The 22,354-nt window shown below is 42.1% G+C and overlaps 1 long non-coding RNA gene across 2 annotated transcripts in view; it reads right to left on the bottom strand.

Annotated features, from left to right (window-relative positions):
- Nucleotides 1-22,354, bottom strand: part of LOC119923236 — a 96,797-nt gene that overhangs the window by 57,393 nt on the left and 17,050 nt on the right. Inside the window, exons 2-3 of one of the 2 annotated variants that reach the window (XR_005448797.1) lie at nucleotides 21,989-22,075; nucleotides 10,158-10,276 (exon numbers count right to left, since the gene is read on the bottom strand). This is a non-coding gene — a long non-coding RNA (uncharacterized LOC119923236). Of the gene's footprint in view, nucleotides 1-10,157; nucleotides 10,277-15,450; nucleotides 15,504-21,988; nucleotides 22,076-22,354 lie in introns of those variants that run through there. The other variant, XR_005448799.1, reaches the window with a different exon arrangement.

Consider the following 22,354-nt stretch of genomic DNA (forward strand, 5'->3'; position numbering starts at 1 on the left):
TTATGATGCTTATTAATTGCTATGTGCTAAGCAGTATTCTAAGCACCAGGTTAGATTCAAGTTGGTCAGGTTGGACATAGTCCCTGTTTCACATAGGGCTCACACTTTTAATCCCCCTTTCCTCTCCATCCATACCGCTACCCTGCTCATTCAAGCTCTCATCCTATCCCGTCTGGACTACTGCATCAGCCTTCTCTCTGATCTCCCATCCTCGTGTCTCTCCCCACTTCAATCCATACTTCATGCTGCTGCCCGGATTATCTTTGTCCAGAAACGCTCTGGGCATATTACTCCCCTCAAAAATCTCCAGTGGCTACCAATCAATCTGCGCATCAGGCAGAAACTCCTCACCCTGGGCTTCAAGGCTGTCCATCACCTTGACCCCTCCTACCTCACCTCCCTTCTCTCCTTCTATAGTCCAGCCCGCACCCTCCGCTCCTCTGCTGCTAATCTCCTCACCGTACCTCGTTCTCGCCTGTCCCGCCATCGACCCGCGGCCCATGTCATCCCCCGGGCCTGGAATGCCCTCCCTCTGCCCATCCGCCAAGCTAGCTCTCTTCCTCCCTTCAAGGCCCTACTGAGAGCTCACCTCCTCCAGGAGGCCTTCCCAGACTGAGCCCCTTCCCTCCTCTCCCCCTCGTCCCCTTCTCCATCCCCCATCTTACCTCCTTCCCTTCCCCACAGCACCTGTATATATGTATATGTTTGTACATATTTATTACTCTACTTATTTATTTTACTTGTACATATCTATTCTATTTATTTTATTTTGTTAGTATGTTTGGTTTTGTTCTGTCTCCCCCTTTTAGACTGTGAGCCCACTGTTGGGCAGGGACTGTCTCTATATGTTGCCAATTTGTACTTCCCAAGTGCTTAGTACAGTGCTCTGCACACAGTAAGCGCTCAATACGATTGATGATGATGATGATAGATGAGGTATTGTAGTCAAGGATTTTGTGCACTTTCAAAGGAACAGACTCATGTTTTGACACGAGCTTCCAGATTCCACGTTGCATCTAAGTATAGAGATGTGTTCGGACAACAGAGCGTGTGCACAGATGTGTATGGAAAGTAGAGTAAAAGTAGTAGTAATTGTGTTTATTAAGTGCTCACTGTTTGCAGAGCACAGTACCAAGTGCTGGGAAACAATACACAGGAAGCAATTTAGACACGGTCCCTGCCCCTTGTGGGGCTTGCAGTCTAAGGTACTGACAGATGGGTACAGAGAGTTGGCACTGAAAGATCCAAGAAAGCAAACGTGGAGGGCTAAAGATTTAAGGGAATGATCCATAATTGGAGACTACACTACCTTGGAATTATCAAACCTTGATTTACTCTACCTTTCTGCATGACCCAGCCACCAATTAAGGTGCATCGACAGTTCCTCAACAGGTTTAAGCATTGGAATGTTCAGTAAAATTATTTCATTACCATGGAACACCCTCTCAAAGTTTTATAAACCTGGCAAAATTTTCAGTTCAGACTACCCTGAAGACGACTATCTGTTTAAGCACTTACACAGCCAAAGCTTTGCCCCAGGGAGCACAGAAAGGCAATTCCTTCGGGGCCTCCAAAGATAAAACTGGAAGAAAGAACCGATGCCTTCTTAAGTAGACAATCAGAAAAATAATTAGGAGAGACGTGGTGAAATTTTGAACAAATACTGCTTTCTTAATATGGCCCAAATTTATCTCTATTTCCACTCCATTTCTTAGGTTTAATATGCAGTGATTTTTAATCTACTGTTCATGTGTTCTAATCATGTCAAATGTGTACGCGCCCAGCGATTCTTTAAGAATAATATGGAATGCAAATAGTCCTATCTTCATGCTCACAGTTAACTGCACTCTGTTGGAGTCCCATCAGCAGTCAAAAAATTTATCAGCTACTAATTTTCAGAGAGATCATGTTTAATGCTCGAGGAAGAGTTTTTTTGCAGATAACATTAACATTGGATAAGGGATGGATAATAAAAGCGCTTGACCGATTACTATGCTCCAAGAGAGTTTTCTTTGGCAGCAGTAATTTTCTAAAATTCATTCCCCTTATTTATTACTAGTATTTATTAAACTGTCAACTGGAACTAATGGTGATTTGGTAACCTCACTTCTCTCAGAACCAATTTAGAGTTGTCTTCTGTTGAAACAATTGCTCTATAGTTGATATTCTGATGTGGGGAAGAAACTGGCTAGCTACAATGAGGAGGAAAAAATATTTAAGGGATGCTAAAGGCCTACTACCTTTCTTCAGTGGTGTATTTCAGGGCAAAGGGCAGGGAACTGAGGGCCAGGGGACCTGGGTTCTATTCTTGTCTCTGCAACTTGCATGATGTGAGGCTTTGGGTGGGTCAGACTTCTCTCTGTGCCTCAGTTTCCTCTTCTGTAAAATGGATATTAAATATAATAATAATCATGGCATTTGTTAAGCACTTCCTATGTGCCAGGCACCATTCTAAGCCCTGGGGTAGATACAAGGAAATCAGGTTGGACACAGTCCCTGTCACATGTGGGGCTCACAGTCTCAATCTCCATTTTAAAGATGAGGTCACTGAGGCACAGAGAAGTAAAGTGACCTGCCCAAGGTCACACAACAGATAAGTGGTGGAACCAGGATTAGAACCCATGACCGCCTGACCCCCAGGCCCTTGCTCTATCCACTACACAATGCTGCTTCTCCAAAATATCTGTTCTCCTTCCCCTTCGGACTTGAACCCCATATGAGACAGGGACTGTGTCCTGCCTGATGATCTTCTCTCTATCCCAATACTTAGAACAGTGCTTGGCAAGCAATGATTTTAACATATATCACAATTATGATTACTATAGGTCTAGAGTTTCATGTTGTTGGTAGGGAGTTGAACCTGACAATATTTCAGAAATAAAAAAAAATAGAAAAACATATATACTAGTGACTCAAGGACTGAATATGTGCTTATTTTCCCATCTTATCTCCTGCACACTCTAGGAGCCCAGTGCAACCCACAAACCTAGTGGGATTGCTTAAATCACTGCTATGGCCCAGAAGTGAGTACACCTCAGGAGCAGTATTTGTGTTTGCTTGGTCTCTCTCTCTCTCTCTCTCTCTCTCTATCAATCGTATTTATTGAGCACTTACTGTGTGCAGGGCACTGTAGTAAGCGCTTGGGAAGTACAAGTTGGCAACGTATAGAGACGGTCCCTACCCAACAGTGGGCTCACAGTCTAAAAGGGGGAGACAGAGAACAAAACCAAACATACCAACAAAATGAAATAAATAGATTAGATATGTACAAGTAAAATAAATAAATAGAGTAATAAATATGTACAAACATATATACATATATACAGGTGCTGTGGGGAAGGGAAGGAGGTACGATGAGGGGGACGGAGAAGGGGATGAGGGGGAGAGGAAGGAAGGGGCTCAGTCTGGGAAGGCCTCCTGGAGGAGGTGAGCTCTCAGTAGGGCCTTGAAGGGAGGAAGAGAGCTAGCTTGGTGGATGTGCAGAGGGAGGGCATTCCAGGACCATCATCAGGGAATCATCAGGCCCTGATGATCTCTGGGTGATCTTTCCCTTTCAACTGGTCACTACTATACCATGTGAAAAAACAGACATCTGACACTCTGAGCTATGCCATTGCCAACGGTAATGCCAAAGGTATGCCAACCATTATTTGAGATCGTGGTAGTTCAAATTCTATGCATGCAAGCTACCTGGGTTTCCTGTTGCCATCCAATCTTTGCATATGGTTCTGTCTTTTGATTTGCATTATGGCCCAAATGTGACTTTGTTGGAATTGTTGCAGAAGCCAGTTTCTGAGACCGTATGCTCCTTTGGGGCTTGTGTAAAGTATCAACTGCACTTTCTTGTTCTCTCCCAAGTGCTTAATATGGTGCCCTGCACATGTTGCTCAATAGAAATCACTGATTGAATGAATGAATACTATACTGTACATATCGGGCTTGAAAAATCAGTCAAAGTAGCTTTTTATGCTAGCCTGGTCACCTCTTCTCTACCCAAACACTTTTCAGTAAATTGGAAATAGAGGAAGGAATTATAGGGGCATGGTAAAAGGCTACAGAAGGACTAACAGTACAAGATAATAATGGTAATAGTTCAGAAAAATGCAATTTATCTCTATAATCATCTATATAGGACTTGATCAAATGACTTTGATTAAAAATACATTCAAGGCTAAATAAGTTTATGATGGATGAAAAATAATTCTGATCCATTAGGCATCAATCACTAGGCTAAGTTTGAAGATGCTCAAACATGCATTGGATCTTGAGGAATTATATGAACGCCGATGTCATTTTGCACCAAAGGGATATTTTATTATTATGATAACAGCTTTTCATTTATCCATCTCTAGAAAAGACTTACTCCTCAATTGAAAAGATACTCAGATTTTAAGCTGACCTCCACATCCCAACAGCACAGGTCACTGGGAATCTGAAACTGAATTTCCTTGTCATACTTTATAGATTTTCCTGACAACAAGAAAGTCCAAATAGCTCAGAGAAAAGACAGAAGCAGATTCTACAAGACAGCTTTAAATATTAGACAAATATAAGAGCCGGCTTATATATTTTTAGGAACACATTATAGGACAACTATGAGAATATCTCTTTGCCAGAAGATGTCACAAAATGGAAGAGACAAAACCTCTCTCTGTTTCTGACTTTGATTAAATATTTGTTGATCTCTCTCTCTCCCTCTCTCTCCTCTCTCTTTTAAACTCTTTTTAAATACGTATTCATTTGAAGGCCTCTAAGAAAGTTCCATCCTTTAAGATTGTCTACAGATTGAGAAAGCCCCATTTAATGCTGCAAAACATTACTGAATAGGTACTAGAGAGACTGCACAGAAATTGGAATTCTAAATTTTGGACACCAGAGAGATGAGGCCAGCATTACTGATTCCTGTTTATTATTTGTTCTAGTTGTTTTTATTATAGCCTTGTTCATTATTCTTCAGAACCCTGAGGCATAAAACATGAAGACAATACCTGGAATGTTTAGGGAGGGGATTGGATTTATTGAACTAGGTGAGCAATCGATATCCGAGGATTTGTCAATGCCTCTGTTTCTGAAGGAACTGAAAAAGACTATGACCAACTTCTTTAAATACTTGTACGTTTTCACATCGATGTCCTGCCTAAATTATCATCACTGTCTCTACTAATAATTACAATGATGGTATTTGTTAAGCACTTACTATGTACCAGGCACTGTTCTAAGTGCTGAGTCACTAATATCCTTGTAAGCGGTTGTGTGAGCTAAAGTTCAAACTGGATTCATACATATTGCTCTGTCACAGAAATGATCACTTTGGCTCCTGTAAACTTTAGTCCTCAAACTACAAACAACCAGAAACATGCTCTCACATACTGCTGCAGTTTGATCTGTTAACATATTTTCAGCACAGATAATAACAGTTGATAATTAGGCATTTGATAATCACTTAATATGTGCCCAGCAGTGTGCTAAGCACCAGAGATAGACTCAGTATAAACATGGGCCCTGTCTTACAGTCTAAGGGGGAAAGAGAACAGGTGTATTGAATCATCCTTCTACAGTTGAAGAAACTGAGGTACAGAGAAGTTAAGTGATTGGCCAAGGTCACCCAGCAGGCAAGTGGTGGCACCAGGATTAGAAGCCAGTTCCCCTGAACCCCAATTCTGTGTTCTTTTCACTAGACCATGCTGCTTCTCACTACGTATTCATTTATCCACCTGTGCTGAAATCTATCAATATGTACACATATACACCTATGTATATATAGATAGCCTTATTGAAAAAAACAGTTAACATTATTTCTATTGGTATCTTTCAATTGAAAACTTCATATTCAGTAGCTATTACTCGAGAGAAAATCAAAAATGACATTCCAAGTTTAATTAATTAGTACGTATAATTATGGGACATAGCTATAGCAGGTTGAGACATCTGGTCATAATAACAGACTTTCATTTAAGTCCTCCCCTTCCAATTTTTCCTATAATTCTGAACATTTTTAAAAGAGAAAGCCCGTCTTGCCTATTCATTCAATCAAATTTATTGAGCACTTACTGTGTGTAGAGCACTGTACTAAGTGCTTGGAAAGTACAATTCGGCAACAGAGACAATCCCTATCCAACAATGGGCTCACAGTCTAGAAGACTATTAACCTATTGCCTATTGGACTAGGATTTGAAGGATTTAAAAAAAATTGGTGAAGTTTAAATAGGCAGCATGGGTAATTTGCTTTTAATTTCTTCCATAGTAGAAATTAACAATGAATTCTCCACCTTAGAGTAAAAGGTCCTCTCTAACATGATCTCTGTTTTACAAACTATTGTATTTTGAATGTCCCCCAAATGCAAATGAAACAGTTCTTGCATAGCCACCCATTCAAATATACAAAAATGCCTCTCCCCACTCCAACAGTGCAGTGAAACAGCCTGTGCCCAAAAGATATGTCCGATGATCAGATTTGACTCTCAAATCACAGTAACCAGAGACCATCCCTTTGTTGATGTTCACCTCCTCCATCCATGTTTAGAGGAGTCTCGAAGTCAAGCTGGCACACTACTTAACAATTGCCATGGACACCAGGTCACCTCTGTTGAATTGGATACGGCAATAGGCAATTTCTAAGCTTGCAGTTGTCTATCACCTTCAGTTCTTTCAATGCTAGAAGGGGTTCTGTATGGAGAAAAACTACTCTGTGGAAATATTCCACTCATGTCTATTGGAAAAAAAATCAACAGCCTTGCATTCCATCCGTGCCTGTATGGCAAACATCAAGCCTAAGTTGTAGATCTTAGATTTAACAAATAGATCTCAATGCATCAACGTTTGCTGCTATGTGTTTTGTACTCATCGCACATTTCTAATATTCATTGCTTAGTGAAGCTCTCAGAGGTACAGTACATGTAAAGCACTATAGAACCCCCGGTAGCATATGGAATGAACAATCTCATATTCAAAGATTAATGATTCTTTCAGTTACACAAGTGAATTATGGAGATGGTTGTTTTTAAGGATGGAGCTATGACTGAGAAACTTACATTAAAGAGATGAAGAAGGTTAAGCTGCTAGCATTCTGCAGGGTCACTATTTAGCTGCTCTAGGTAGAGGACTGATTCATCTCTACTTACAAACTGGGAAAAAAATTCTAATCAGCACTAACGAACTCCTTGCGGGCAGAAAAATGTTGTGTCCTTTTTCTGGCCGAAGAGCTTAGCAAAGACATTCAGTAAATACCTCTGAGTGATTGGCTAATGGATACATTACATTACAATTCATTATAAACAGTGAAGCAATGTGACCTAGTGGGTAGAGCATGGGCCTGGGAATCTGGGGTTCTAGTCCCGGCTATGTCACTTGTCTGCTGTGTGACCTTGGGTAAGTCATTTAACTTCTCTGAAAAATGGGGATTAAGACTGTGAGCGCTATTTGGGACACGGCCTGGATCCAACCTAAATACCTTGACTCTACTCCAGCACTTAGAATAGAGCTTGGCACAAAGTTCTGTTGTTCTCCCATTCTCCTTCCTACTTAGACTGTGACCTTCATGTGGGACAGGGACTCTGTCCAATCTAATTCACTTGTACATACCCCAGTGCTTAGGACATAGTAAGCTCTGAAGTGCCATTGGAGAAAACCAAAAACAAATAAATCTATACAAATGCTGAGGTGACTTAAGAATTCCTCCTAGAGGGGATGCCCCCAATAGCTTGTGCTCTCCCAAACATTTAGTACAGTGCTCTGTCCATGGTTTAAAGGCTCACAATGAGCTCTCCCCATCCTACCTCACCACGCTGATCTTCTAATACAACTCAGACAACAAACTTCACTTCTCTAATGCCACCTACTTACTGCACCTCATTTTTATCTATCTCACTGACAGCTCTTTGCCCATGTCCTCCCTCTGGCCTGCAACTCACTCTCCCTTCATATCCAATGGAAAACTGTTCTCCCCACCATTAAAAGCCTAACAAAATCACATCTTTTCCAACAGGTCTTTCATGACTAAGCCCTCATTTGCCCTTTTCCATCACCTATGCACTTGGATGACTGCCCTTTAAGCACTTGAATCTCACCCCACCCTCAAGTCCACGGCACTTATGGACATATCATTTTACTTTCCCATTTCCTCTTTCTGTAATTTATTTAAAAAATGTCTCCCCATCCCCTTTGTGGACAGGGAACGTGCCTACCCACTCAACTGCACTGTACTCTTCCAAAAGCTTAGTGTAGTGCTTTGTATACAGTAAGTGCTCTGTAAATATCATTGATTAAGGACTGGGAGAGAATACATAGGTGGGAATTAGACACAGTCTCTGTCGCTCGAGGGGACTAACAATCTAAAGATAAAAATGGGGAGAGGGTACATAAGATATATATGTAAGAGAAGTCAGATGTTGGAAAGCCTGGAGCTTTTGTTTCAAGTAAGAAGAAATGGAAAGCCATTGGGGATCCTTGGGGAGGGAGTAGTGTACTTTAAACAACATTTCAGAAAGACCTTAGTGATAGAAAACCAATTAAAATTGAAAATAATTACTGCCTTGTCTAGATGAATTGCCAGAATAGAAATCAGGTCCAAACACTGAATCATGAAGAAAAGCATAAGTTCTACTGTCAGATGATAACAATTTTTTTTGAGTTAGCTTAAATCAAATGTTGTTTTTAGAAACAATTTTTGCTCATGATGGTCTACCTAGTAATGTAAGTGATAAATCTCAACTCCTGAAAGGTAAACAACTGCCACTCCTAGAATTAAAACACAGAAGAAAAAGGTTAGGTAATCAGTCTTTAAAGATCTTCTGACAGAGCAAGGAGATAGTTTTGTAAACATTCAATGTAAACACACTTCCTCTTCAATTTTGCTCTAATTTTATTAACGGAATCTGGAGGTAGATTCTGTAAACCACCCATGGATGGGAATTCAATGTACTCAATTTGGCATTCACCTAAGGCTCACACAAAATGTCCAATGGGCTTCCCTGATAAAAGCACAAATTGTCCATCAGTAAACGCCAATATTGTTAGCTAATGGGGTCTCAGCTTAGCATGGATTTGGGGTGACCTAATGGCCCTAGGTTTAATGAGAGATCCCCCCAAGAGCCCCCTTTGCTCGGGAGTCTGGTGGAGAGGGATCAATGAGTTCATGATCCTTCCCTAATCGTACTGATAACAAGTATTTACCAAGTGCTTGCTTCATGCTAGAAGCTGAAGAAGCTACAAGGCTTAAAGAGCAGAAACAGGCCCAGTTCCACAGAGGTTCACTATCTATCTTAGCCCCATTTCATAGATGAGAATCCCAAAGTCCTAAGAGGTTAAGCAACTTGCCCAAGATCACACAGAAGTCCAGTGGCATAACTGGAACCTGAACCTGAGACACCTGATCCCTCATCCCGTACTCTTTTCAGTAGGCCATACTGCTTCCATAGGCCCCAAGATTCTGGGCACATTCCAGTTTCGAGGCCAAAAATCAATCAATCAATGCTATTTGTTGAGTGCTTACTCTTGTGCAGAACACTGCTGTACTAAGGGCTTGGGAGAGTACAATGTAACAGAGTCGGTAGACACGTTCCCTGCTTTGAGGAGCTGACAGTCATGAGAAAATGTTGCCTAGTTCAATTCATTCATTCAATCGTGCAGCAGAGCATTGTACTAAGCACTTGGAAAGTACAATTCAGCAATAAGAGAGACAATAATGGCCAACTGTCCCAGAGGTCTGCTCTGACCTCCGGCTATCTCCCATTTTAGGTAATCACTTAGTAATCACTTACTATGCACCAAGTACTGTACTAAGTACTGGCATAGATATGAGGTCATCAGGTCCCTCATGGGGCTCACAGTAAGTAGGAGGGATAGCAGTACTGAATCCCTGCTTTGCAGATGAGGGAACTGAGGCCCAGAGAAGTGAAATGACCTGCCCACGGTCACACAGCAGACAAGAGGTTGATCCAGGATGAGAACCCAGACCCTCAGACTCCCAAGCCTATGCTCTTTCCACTAGGGCAGGTGCTTCTTTGGCCTAGGAGAAGTGGGTGAAACAGGCTGGTTTCAAAGTTGTGTGTGGGTAATAGTTTATTTATCAATATTATGAGTTATCATGAGCATTTTTAATCTAGTCTAATTTCCTTCAAGGAATAAATCTTTAGTTCTTTCTGTATTTGAACACTTACCTTAGTCACCACTTCGCAATAAGAAGTATTTCACATTTCATCTTGACACAAAACTCTACAGCATTGGATGTCCCCTTGCGTATTATTTCCTGTTGGACCTGATCATTCTTGAAAGAATTCTAAAAAAACATAAAATATCTTGTTCATGAAAGCTTTAAGAAAAGTGTTCACTCAAATCTGCATTAGTCCTATACATTTCCAAAATTCAGGATACTTGAGGATTCAGGAATGGAGTCCTGAAAACAATAGTTGTACAATGTGGAGAATCTAGCTTTTGACTGCTCAACTTAAAAAAAAAATCAACTGACTGCATTAAATTCCATAACTCTATTGCCAGCTTTAAGCTGTTGAATTCTGCAAAATTGAAGACTATAAAAAGCAAAATGATAAAATATTGCTTCTTTTTCAACATGATTTTATTTTTAAGATTGCCATGTCACAATCGTATTTAAACTACTGCACTATTAGTTGAAGAACTGGTTAAATTGAGGCAAGATTTTTTCGAAGTTATATCTGGCCTTCATTCTTTTGTTCTTTTTAATGGTATTTTCAGTCAGTCCATTGTACTGAGCACTTATCGTGTGCAAAACACTTTACTAAAAGTGCTTCGGGAAGCACAATGTAACAGTAGAACAGACACATTCCCTGTATTTGTTGTGTACTTACTATGCTCCAGACACTGTACTAAGCACTGGGGTAGACACAAGCAAATCAGGTTGGACCTAGTCAGTCAACAGTATTTACTGAATGCTTACCATGTGCAGAGCACTCTACTAAGAGTTTGAAGAGTACAGTACAACAATATAAAGTGTCCCACATGAGGCTCATAGTCTTAATCCCCATTTTACAGATAATAGTAATAATACTGATGGTATTTATTAAGTGCTTACTATGTGCAAAGCACTGTTCTAAGCCCTGGGGAGGTTACAAGGTGATTAGGCTGTCCCAGGTGGGGCTCACAGTCTTAATTCCCATTTCACAGATGAGGTAACTGAGGCACAGAGAAGTGACTTGCCCAGTCACACAGCTGACAATTGGTGGAGCCAGAATTTGAACCCATGACCTCTGACTCTAAAGCCCGTGCTCTTTCCACTGAGCCATGCTGCTTCTCTGTTGAGAAGCAGATGAGGTAACTGAGGCACAGAGAAGTTCTGTGACTTGCTCAAGGTCACAGAGCAGAAGCAGCAGCAAGGCCAGGTGGAAAAAATCACCGGACAGCAAGTCAGAGGACCCGGGTTCTGATTCCAGCTCTGCCAACTGCTTGCTGTGTGACCTTGGACAAGTTACTCAACTTCTCTGTGCCTCAGTTTTCCTGTTCTCCCTCCTACTTAGACAGTGAGCCCCATGCAAGCCAAGGACCATGTCCAACCTAATCAACTTGTATCAATCCCAGCACTTAGAAGTGTTTGATATATAGTAAGAGCTGAACGAACATCATTTTAAAAAGTATCAGAGCCAGGACTATAACCCGGGTCCTTCTGTCTACCAGGCCTGTTCCCTATACACTAGGCCACACTGCATCTGCTTTAGGAGGTGCAGCTATTGCATGAGACATCAGTCCAAGTATCTTTATTTGAATAAAATGTGCAGGGTTGGATTTAACACAAGGATTTTAGGGGCTGGAGCATAGGCCTTCAGGCGAATAATGGGAGCCCATCCTTCCCCAGAGACACACTACCTGAGCCCTCACTGCCTCTGGTGACAGACTCATGCTTCTTGAACCTAGCAACCAGGTCCATCAGTTGGGAGAGAGACATCCTGGCAGAGATCTCCAATGGAGACTGTTGTGGGGCCCCCCTCAACACCGGTTCCCCTCCCTCCAGGGACTTGCAGCTAGTTGGAGTGGAGATTAATAAAGCTCCTTTCCCCCTTGAGGAGAGGGACATCCTTCCCCTTCCCCAGTGGAGGGGAAGGCAGTCTCTCACCTTCCAACTCTTCAGAGCTAAAAATCTTTGGTTTAATTTGTGAAAACTGGTTCATTCATTAGCCATTGGTATTCCTCCAACACCTCCTGGGCCCACAGCATTGTAATTAGACACTTGGGAGAGAACAGTAAAAGTAACAGAAACACTCCTTGCCCATAAGGAGCTTAGAATCTGATGGCAATTTGTGCACCCTCTGGACTTTGAGCCCTGCTTCCCTCTCTCTTTTCCTGGACACTGCAGGTGCAGCACAGAATGCAGCGGAAGTAAGAGAAGCAGAGGGTAGGATGTGAAAAAGCTGGAGATGCAGGAATGTGCTTGATATTCCTGTCTGTGCAGCCTTGGGGTGTGACTTTAGACTGATCCTATCTCCTATCCTGATCCGATTCTGATAACAGAGAAGCTGCGTGGCTCAATGGAAAGAGCCTGGGCATGGGAGTCAGAGGTCATGGGTCTGAATCCCAACTCTGCCAATTGTCAGCTGTGTGAATTTGGGCAAGTCACTTCACTTCACTCTTCAGTGCCTCAGTTGCCTCATCTGTAAAATGGGGATGAAGACTGTGAGCCCCATGTGGGAGAATCTGATCACCTTGTATCCTCCCTGAGCGCTTAGAACAGTGCTTTGCACCTAGGAAGCGCTCAACAAATACCATCATTATCAAATACCATCATCCTATCAAAAGGTCAGTGTGACCTACTGGAATAGGGCAGACCTGGGAGTCAGAAGACCTGGGTTCTAATCCTCACAGTGTGACCTCGGCCAAGTGTCACTTCACTTCTCTGTGCCTCAGTTTCACCATCTGTAAACTAAAATAGCTCTTCTCCCTACTTTAGACAGTCGGCCCCATTTGGGACTGGGATTTGTTCCACCTATCTTGTGCCTTCCCCAGCACTTAGTACAGTGCATGGCACATAGTAAGTACAAGACATAAGAATAACAAAAAAAAATTGACTGGGAGCCTGTCTCTAACCTGATTAACTTTAATCTACCCAAGCATTTAGAACCTTGCATGATATATGGTAAATGGTTAGCAAATACCACAGTTACTATCTACAAATTACAATATCTATAACAATGGGCTGTCTTATGTTATGCTTCCTCTGTGCTGTTTTGGGCAAATACAGATTGTTCTATGAGAACACAACATAATAGTAAACAGACAAATTTCTTACCCACAATAAACTTACCTCAGGTAAATCATTTCAAGTTTAATCATTTAAAATATTGGAAAAATGTGTCACGTAAAGTAGATGGTTTCAGAATGGATCCAGCTGCCATTGTTAAGGCCAAACACAAGTAAGCATGGACTAGTGGACAGAGCACGCACTGGGAATCAGAAGGAATTGGGTACTAATCCTAGCTCTGACACTTATCTACTGTGTGACTTTGGGCAAGTCACTTCACTTCTCTGAGCCTCAGTTCAGTTCTGTAAAATCGGGATTAAGACCATAAGCTCCATTTGGAAGAGGGGCTCTGTCCAATCTGATTAGCTTGTAACTATCCCAGTACAGTGCCTGGCACATAGTGAGCGCTAAACAAAAATGTCACAGTTATTGATGAGGAGCATTAGTAGAGGAGAAACAGTGTGGCCTAGTAAACAGAACATAGGCCTGGGAGTCAGAAGAACCTCGGCTCTAGTCCCAGCTCTGCCACCTGTCTCCTATGTGACCTTGGAAAAGTCACTTCACTTCTCTGTGCCTCAGTTACATCAACTGTAAAATGGGGATTAAGACTGTGAGCCCCATGGGAGACACGGACTTTATCCAACCTGATCACCTTGCATCTACCCAGCACTTCAAACAGTGTTTGGCACATAGTATGTGCTTAACAAATACCTTTTTTTTTAAAAAAAGGAATTAATTGGACCCAAGTCATCTTTTTCTGACTTCTGTGTTGAAATACAAATTATTTCCATTTGGACACTAAATAATAACATGCCTATGTAATTCTAAATGTAACGCTGATCGGGGCTATCGATGTTAACAGGTGAATGGAAGAGATAATGAAACTAAAAACACGAATGGCACTTTAGAAACATCTGGCTAGAATATTTAACGTGTACTCATCACAAAGTAGCTTGATTGCCTTTTAAGCTACATTTACCAATCCAAAAAAAAAATCTGTTGTGAAAAATCACCTATTTAAGACTCAGTTCCAAATGGGATAATTTATAGGTTGCAGGTTCCAGCAATGGCTCTAGTCATAGATTCTCTATGTAGCGGGCATCAGCGCTTCTCCACCCAAAAGGAATTTATTGGGAATTTCTCAATATGGATGAGGCACAGCTGGGAAAATTCATTTGGGGAGGGCTGACAATATGAGCAGAGCATTGAGGCAACTTGGATGAGTGGCTTTGGGTTTTGGTGGTGTGCTTGGTAATGCTGCAAAGACCCCTTGAAATAGATCAGTAGAATTTCTATGCCCACAAAAGTCTTCTCAGAGAAATAATCTTTCTTTTCAGATGAGAATGTGTTAAAAACGCATTCTGTATCACTCCAAATGCCACCGCATCAAACAGTGAGATCCATCTTCGGGAAAATGGTGTGGGAAGCAAATGGTCTGGTTCTTTCAAAGTAGAAAGGCTGGATTAATGGAAGCTGGCACTTATGCTTTTTGTCATTTTACTCATTCATCTAGTGGTTATTACTAATTTTCATTTAAATGCTAGGGCCCTGCACGTTTCAGTTGACTCCCTAGAACAAAATGCCTGTAATGCTACATGTCTCCCACTCTACCCTAACCCATCAGAGTTAACATTATACCGTAACTCAGAGATTCCTTTATTTTGAAGAACCTGCTTCTTGGAGCTATTTCCATTTCAAAGAAAGAGAGGTTATTGGTATTCCCTAAATGACCCGAATCATTTTCAGATCATTTTTTCTGGGAAAAGTGTAGAGAATTATGAGCTAATCCTGAGGCTTTTCTAACAGTGGCGGGTATTGGCCAGATGAGCATTCACAGTTAAACCAACAACATATTCTTATTCTTTCTCTCTCTCTCTCTCTCTCACACTCACACACACACACACACGTTGTGGGTGTATGTGTGAGAGAGGGGGCAATGTGCTCTGGGTTTGTAGATGTTGTAGATGACGCTGCTGACAGAAATTTTGATCCTTCTGTAGAGATGTAAGCTGATAAGACTGATGTTTGATTGGCAATTCTTTCTGTATTGTGTGTGTGTCAAGAGTATCTCATTGCTGCACTGTTGCATTTGTTACCCACAATGCCCAAAACTGCTTTCAGTTCTCCCTCCTGTTAAAATCTCCGCAAAGCTTCTACTCCAAGGCTGCTGCCCTATCTCTGATTACTGTACCTCCTGTCATTCATGCTTCACTGTGGGTCTAGCTCATTTCTTCCCCTCATCTTACCTGCAGTTCCTCCATTTCAGCACCCTGTAATTCCATTACTGCTCCCTATGTGGTGAAGTCTTCCCCTAACCTACATTCTCATGGATCCTAAATGGAAGGAAATGAAAGGAAGAGGAATTTATTCCATCGTACATGGACCCCTAAAGCCCAATCTCTGGAGCCTTGAGCAATACTAATTTCAGTAAATTAAGAGGCACCCATGAGCTCAGATGTCAATGCGCAATGCAGGGAAATTATGTTGAAAACAGGCAAGAGGTGCACTGAGGAGATGGTTAGTAGCTGCCCATAAATGCACCAAACACTCTATGCTTACATCTTTAAATTTAAGAAGAACAAATGGCTCTTAGGAATGCTCAGTAGTGAGGCAGTAGCTTGGGTTAGCCTAGCATCTGCTCTAGTTTCCAGCCCTCCATCCTGTGAGTTAAGATTCTTTATCTTTGATAAGGGCCATGTGCTTGGAGCAGCTGCGGGTATGTTTGGTTAGGTGGGAACTGAGCTATTCAACCACAGAATAAGCTGTTGTGTCCCAAAAGCCACTTGGACCAGCCCAGAGCTCCGATTTCCTTGTCCAACACCAGGCAAACATCGGACTGTCCGCTACATTCTCTTTCCATCGGCTGCAGCCCAGTGGATTGGGTTAAATTAATTAATTCATGTAATCATATGCATTGTGCACCTCCCATCTGCAGGGCCCTTAGTACAGTGCCTGGCACATAGTAAGTGCTTCAATGGCACCATTATTATTATGATAATAATGATGGCATTTGTTAAGCGCTTACTATGTGCAAAGCACTGTTCTAAGCGCTGGGGGGGATACAAGGTGATCAGGTTGATCCACGTGGGGCTCACAGTCTTAATTCCCATTTTATAGATGAGGTAACTGGGGCCCAGAGAAGTGAAGTGACTTGCCCAGAGTCACACAGCTGACAAGTGGCGGAGCCGGGATTAGAACCCATGACCTCTGGACTCCCAAGCCCAGGCTCTTTTCACTGACTCATGCTGTATTATCATTATTAAGCACTTGGGAGGGTACAACAATAAATAGACATATCCCTGTCCCACAATGAGCTTACAGCCTAGAGGCCTGTAAATAAATATATAAATATCATTGATTGATTTCACTCAACGGGATTGAGAAATCTCCTTTATTTCACATTTTTAAGACTAGGTTAAACAATTATTTGAGGCAATTTTATTGCTTGAATGTTGCTGAGACTTGAAGGAAAAAGACAAGGGCAACTCATATTTGCTCAGGTCTCTTTCAGCCAATCAATCAACTGACTGTATTTATTGAGCACTTACTGAATGCAGAACACTGTTCCTAAACACTTGGGAGACTACAATGCAACCCAGTTGGTAGAAATAATCCCTGCCCACAAGGAGCACACAGGCATTTTTTTCCCGCTAGGATGTTTATGCTTTCTGTGCAATCCAAAGGGGAAAATTTTCATCTTCAAAAGTTATTTGCAAACTTATAGAGTCTTTCACTTATAGGAGGAGGAGGAGGAGAAGCAGGTTGTAAGTTGCTTGAAGGCAGGGCCCAGGTCTACCAACTCTATCGTGCTCTCCCAAGAACTTAGTATAATGATGTGCACACAGTAGGTGCTCAGTGAATACCACTGATTGACCAATCATTCGTAGGCACTGAGCACAAATACAGTGTTGGTAGGCATAGGATAACAAGATTAACAAGTCTAAGGAAGTAGTATTGCCTAGTGGATAGAGCTTGGACCTGAGAATCAGAAGGACCTGGGTTCTAATCTCTCTTCCACAACTTGTTGTTGTGTGACCTTAGGAAAGTCATTTCACTGCTCCCAGTTACCTCCTCTGTCAAATAGGGATTATGACTGTAAGCACCATGTGGGATGGGGCTGTGTCCAACCTGATTAGCTTGTATCTACCCCAGTGCTTAGTACAGTGTCTGGAACATAGTAAGTACTTCACAAATACCGTGAAAAAAAACCAGGATGCCTTTGAGAGAATGGTATGAATGCAGCCACAATCTACAGATCAAGTTGCTTCGTCCAAGCATAATCAGGTCTGGTGTATCTTATGGCAGTGAGAACTCGACCTGCTATTAATGTTGATTCCTGCTCCGTGAAGAGTTATATCAGGGTTACATTTGCCAAGAGAGACAATATCATCATTGTCACCACCACGTATTTGCTGAGCGCTTTTATGCACAGGTCACTGTAGAAGGTTCTGAGTGGCATATAAATAGAAGTCCTGTTCTCAAGTTGCTCACAGAACATGAGCAGGGATATACATTCTAGGACAGGGATAAATCAGTAGCCACATAAATTGCAAAGTGAATTAATAATAATCACAATTTGGGTATTTGTTAAATGTTTACTATGTGCCAAGCACTGTTCTAAGCGCACAATTAAGAGCTGAGATGGCAGAGAAAAGGGCATGAGGTGGAATAGCTACTTGAGCAACGCATCCTGGAGGAGGTGGCTCTTTAGCAGGGTGAGGAAGAGGTAATTTCACAAAGCTGTGGAGAAGGCATGGGCCTTGGGTCAGGAGCTTGAGAATCAAGAGGGAGATACCGGTTGGAAGATGAGCTTGGCTGGACACTGCTCAAGTGTAACAAGGGTAAAGGGGTGGGGGGGTGGGGCCAAGGTAGAGGGGTACCAGGCTAAAGGGGAGCCAGATGGTGGTAGAATGTGAAGCCTTTTTTTTAAGCAGGAAGAAACTGAATCATATTTACTATGCACAGAGCACTGTACTAAGCTCCTGGGAGACTACAGTACAATGAGAAACAGACACATTCCCTGCCCGCGGTGACCTTAAGGAGAGCTATGGGCCCAACTACATTTCAGAAGGGTGATACACACAGCTCTACACACGGATAATGCTTAGAATAAAAATGACTAAAATTACATATTGCCACCTTCTGGCTGGCTAGTGCTAAGACAAGTGGAAAATGATTTTAATATTCTCAGTGCATGCATGGGTTTAGAGAGACAATAATTCTGAGTGAAAGCCAGGAAAATGAAAATGGTCAGGGTCAGTCTTATTGAGTCTTGGCTTTCAGTGTTCAGAAGCTGTAGCCCAGCAGCAGGGTCTTCAAGCCTGTGGCAGGAACACTGCTGTTGGCAAGTCAGAATGAGGGGAAGGGGGCAGCTCTCTGGGCTAATGTAGCCCACCCTAGCCTAACCCACACCACAATTACTGACCTCAGGGATAGTGAGAGGTGAGATGGGTGAAGGTCAGTGCAGAACTTTCAACAAATGGGAACTGAGATCATTCCCAGTCTAAGAGTAACACGTGTCTAAGGACGGAATCTCCCAGTCTGCCTGAGCACTACCTACTGAACTGAGACCAAAAATCCTAGCAGCAGAACTCTCCACTGTCTCCACCAGCACAATCAAAGAACTGACTTGGCCCTTCCATTAACTTACTCCCTTCAGACACGTGCTCACTCTGGCATACTGTGATGAGTGTGTAGCACATGTATGCACTTGTGTATGTTATGTATTTATAGCTATCCTTCATTTCTGAAGGTGACACTACTGGAATTGATCGAGTAGTTGGTGCAAAGCACCACACTATTTGGGAGACTACAATGTTATAGGGAAGGTAGACAGGTTCCCTGCTCACAGGGAGCTTGCAGTTTACTAATAATAATGCTACTAATAATAACAATAATTATGGTGTTTGTTAAGAACTTACTATGTGCCCGGCACTGTACAAAATGCTGGAGTAGATGCAAGTCTGTCAGGGTGGACACACTCACAGTCCCACATGGGACTCATAGTCTAAATCCCATTTTACAGATGAGGTAACAGAGGCACAGAGAAGTTAAATGACTTGCCAAAGGTCACCCAGCAAAGAATGGCAGAGCGAGAATTTGAACCCAGATCCTTCTGACTCCCAGGCCGATGCTCTATCCACTAGGCCATTTGAGACTGCCATTCACTGTGTCTTTAAATTGTTTATTCCCCTCCCTGTTGTGTGTGCGCCCCATTTCTGGACACCTCAGAGTAACTGCTCAGTTTAGCTCCTCTCTTTGTTCAGTAGCTAAAGAACTGCTTTGTGAATCTGGGTCCAATTCTGCCTGGAGCTGGCTGATGTGGGTGAAGATGCCACATGCACTTTCAAATAGGGTGCACTTCTGCCCACCTTCTTGCTTGTTTCAATCTGGGCTCTACTTACTACTACTATTAATGATAATAATAATTATAATAATAATAATGGTACTTGTAAACTGCTTACTATGTGCCACGTACTGCACTAGGTACTGGAGCATATACAAGATATTCAGGTCACACAGAGTCCCTGTCTCACATGGGGGGAAAAAGAGAGGGAGAAAATTTATGGCAGGCCCATTCTACAGATGAGGAAATTGAGGCACAGAAATATGAGGTGACTTACTCCAGGTTTTACAGCAGCAAGTGACAGTGCCACGTTTAGAACCCAGGTCCCCTGACTCTGTAGAGATGGATTTTTCCCAGCTAACAGCCTCCCTGTTCTAGAACCACCATGGCCCCCTCTCCACCCCACCCCAGATCCCTTTTGCTCCAGCAGGAAAATGTTGGCAGGGATGAGAGAGTAAGGGTGGCGAGACAATAATCAATCCCTCGGCACAGGTTCATCTGTTGTACCTGATAGGAGATTCCACCACCATCATCAAAATAACAAGCATTTGTTAAGTGCTAGCTATATACCAAGTGCTGGGGTAGACAGAAGATCATTAGGTCAGAAACAGATCTTGTCCCTTGTGCGGCTCATCATCAACCTCTTCAAATGAGGTGGCCCCTTCTGTTCACCTGACACACCCAGGGAAGAAGGCTGTTGCTCTGAGCATTGTCTCAGTGTTGGGAGAGCTGACCAAACTTCATGACATGGTCATCCAAAGCACTTAGTACAGTGCTCTGCACACAATAAGTGCTCAATAAATACAACTCAAGGAATGAATGACTATAACAGAGTTGGTAGTCATGTTCCCTGTCCACAAGGAACTTGCATTGTGGAGGGGGAGACAGATAGTAATATAAATAAATAAATAAATTACAGATCTGTACACATGTGCTGTGGGGCAAAGGGAGTGCTGTTTCCCACTGATACAATAGTTCAAAAGTATCAACTCTGTTCATAGGCGCTTAGTACAGTGCTCTGCACACAGTAACTGCTCAATAAATATGACAGAAGGAATAACAAAATCTCACAATCACAGAATAGGAGAAGGACGATGATATGCTCATTCTATGTATAGAAAATGCCACAAATGTAAAAGAAAAAACTTCCCCTATCTTTAGAGGATAAAAGGAACCATACCTAGTAGACTTAGTTAAGAATGAAAAAATGAAAGTAGAATAAACATGAATTTAATAGAAATGACGAAAGAAACTAGTAAATGAAGTACAAAATGGCAAATGAAAAACCAGTTTGATGTTAGGCACTAAATGTCATGCAAGCAGGGTACCTAGTGCAGTGCTAATTTAGCTTCTGTTAAGCAATTATTCATGCAATTCGATTTGATTAACAAGAAGTTAGCTGCACCCATGTGTCCTCTCAATAAAGGTTTGCCATTCTGAAAATCAGCATACGTAGCTGGATAGGAAAATCTCTGCAATCCTCTCTACAAACTACTATGATCATGCTGTAACAAATGCCCCCTATACTATTAGTAGCAGGCGTTTTCAAGTGCTTTCAGAATATTTAGCTTTGAGGGTTCATTAAGAATTGCTTTTTCGTAAAGCATACATTTGGGTGGTATTTTGACAACAGAAGATGCCTACATATCTAGATATAATGGTATTAGTTAAGTGCTTATTACATGCCAGCCACCGCACTAAGCGCTTGGGTAGATATAAAATTATCGGATTGGACATCCTGCATGTCCCACCCAGGGGACAAAGTCTTAATCCCCATTTTACAGATGATATAATAATTGAGGCACTGAAAAGTTAAGTGACTTGTCCAAGGTCATACACCAGACAAATGGAAGAGCCGGAAACAGAACTCAGGGCCCTCTGACTATCAGGCCTGGGCTCTTTCCACTGGGCCATGCTGCTTCCCATGTTTGATACCTTCTCATCTCAGCCACGCCACTTGATTGCTGTGTGTCACATTTCTGTGACTCAGTTTCCTCTTCTTTGAAGTGGGGATAAAATTCCTGCTCTCTCACTCCTTTAGACTATGAACCTAATAGGGACAGTGTCTATTATATCTACCCCAGTGCTTAGCTAGTCTTTGCACTCAGTAGGAGCTGAACAAACACAATTATTAATATACCTTCAGGAAACCCCACAAACATCATGTAACCGATGATATATGACCAAAGACATTTTCAATTCAAGGGGTTTCAAATAGGCTAGTTCTGAGAAAAGATACGTTCTGCGCCAAAAACAAAATAAGAGGTTCTCCAGATAAACCAAAGGGCAGAATGCAAGACAGGTATAGCAAAGAAAATCCAATCCTGTTACAGACAGTAAAAATGCAGAAATACAATTTCTAAAGAACAAATGAAACCAAACCTCAAATTGACTATATGAACAGGGAATGTGCCTACTGACTCTCATACTGTACTCACCTGCTTAGAAGAGGCACACTGTAAGTACTCAATCAATACCACTGATCGACTGATTAAATAGCTGGGAGGCAATATCAGAGGGTCCATCTAGAGTGATTAGAACAGAAGTTTCACAATTTTATGACCCAAAGAGGGATAAATAAGAAGAGTATTAGGTTCTGTGGGCAAAACAGTAGTTTGGCCTAGTGGATAGAGTATTGGCCTGGGAGTCAAAGGTCATGGGTTCGAATCCTGGCTCTGTTTGCTGTGTGACTCTGAGCAAGTCATTCCCTTCTCTGTGCCTCAGTTACCTCAACTGTAAAATGGGAATTAAGACAGTGAACCCCAAGTGGGTCATGGACTGTGTCCAATCTGATTAGTTTTTAA

This window comes from Tachyglossus aculeatus, unplaced genomic scaffold (assembly GCF_015852505.1).
Source record: "Tachyglossus aculeatus isolate mTacAcu1 unplaced genomic scaffold, mTacAcu1.pri scaffold_161_arrow_ctg1, whole genome shotgun sequence".
Classification (NCBI taxonomy): domain Eukaryota; kingdom Metazoa; phylum Chordata; class Mammalia; order Monotremata; family Tachyglossidae; genus Tachyglossus; species Tachyglossus aculeatus.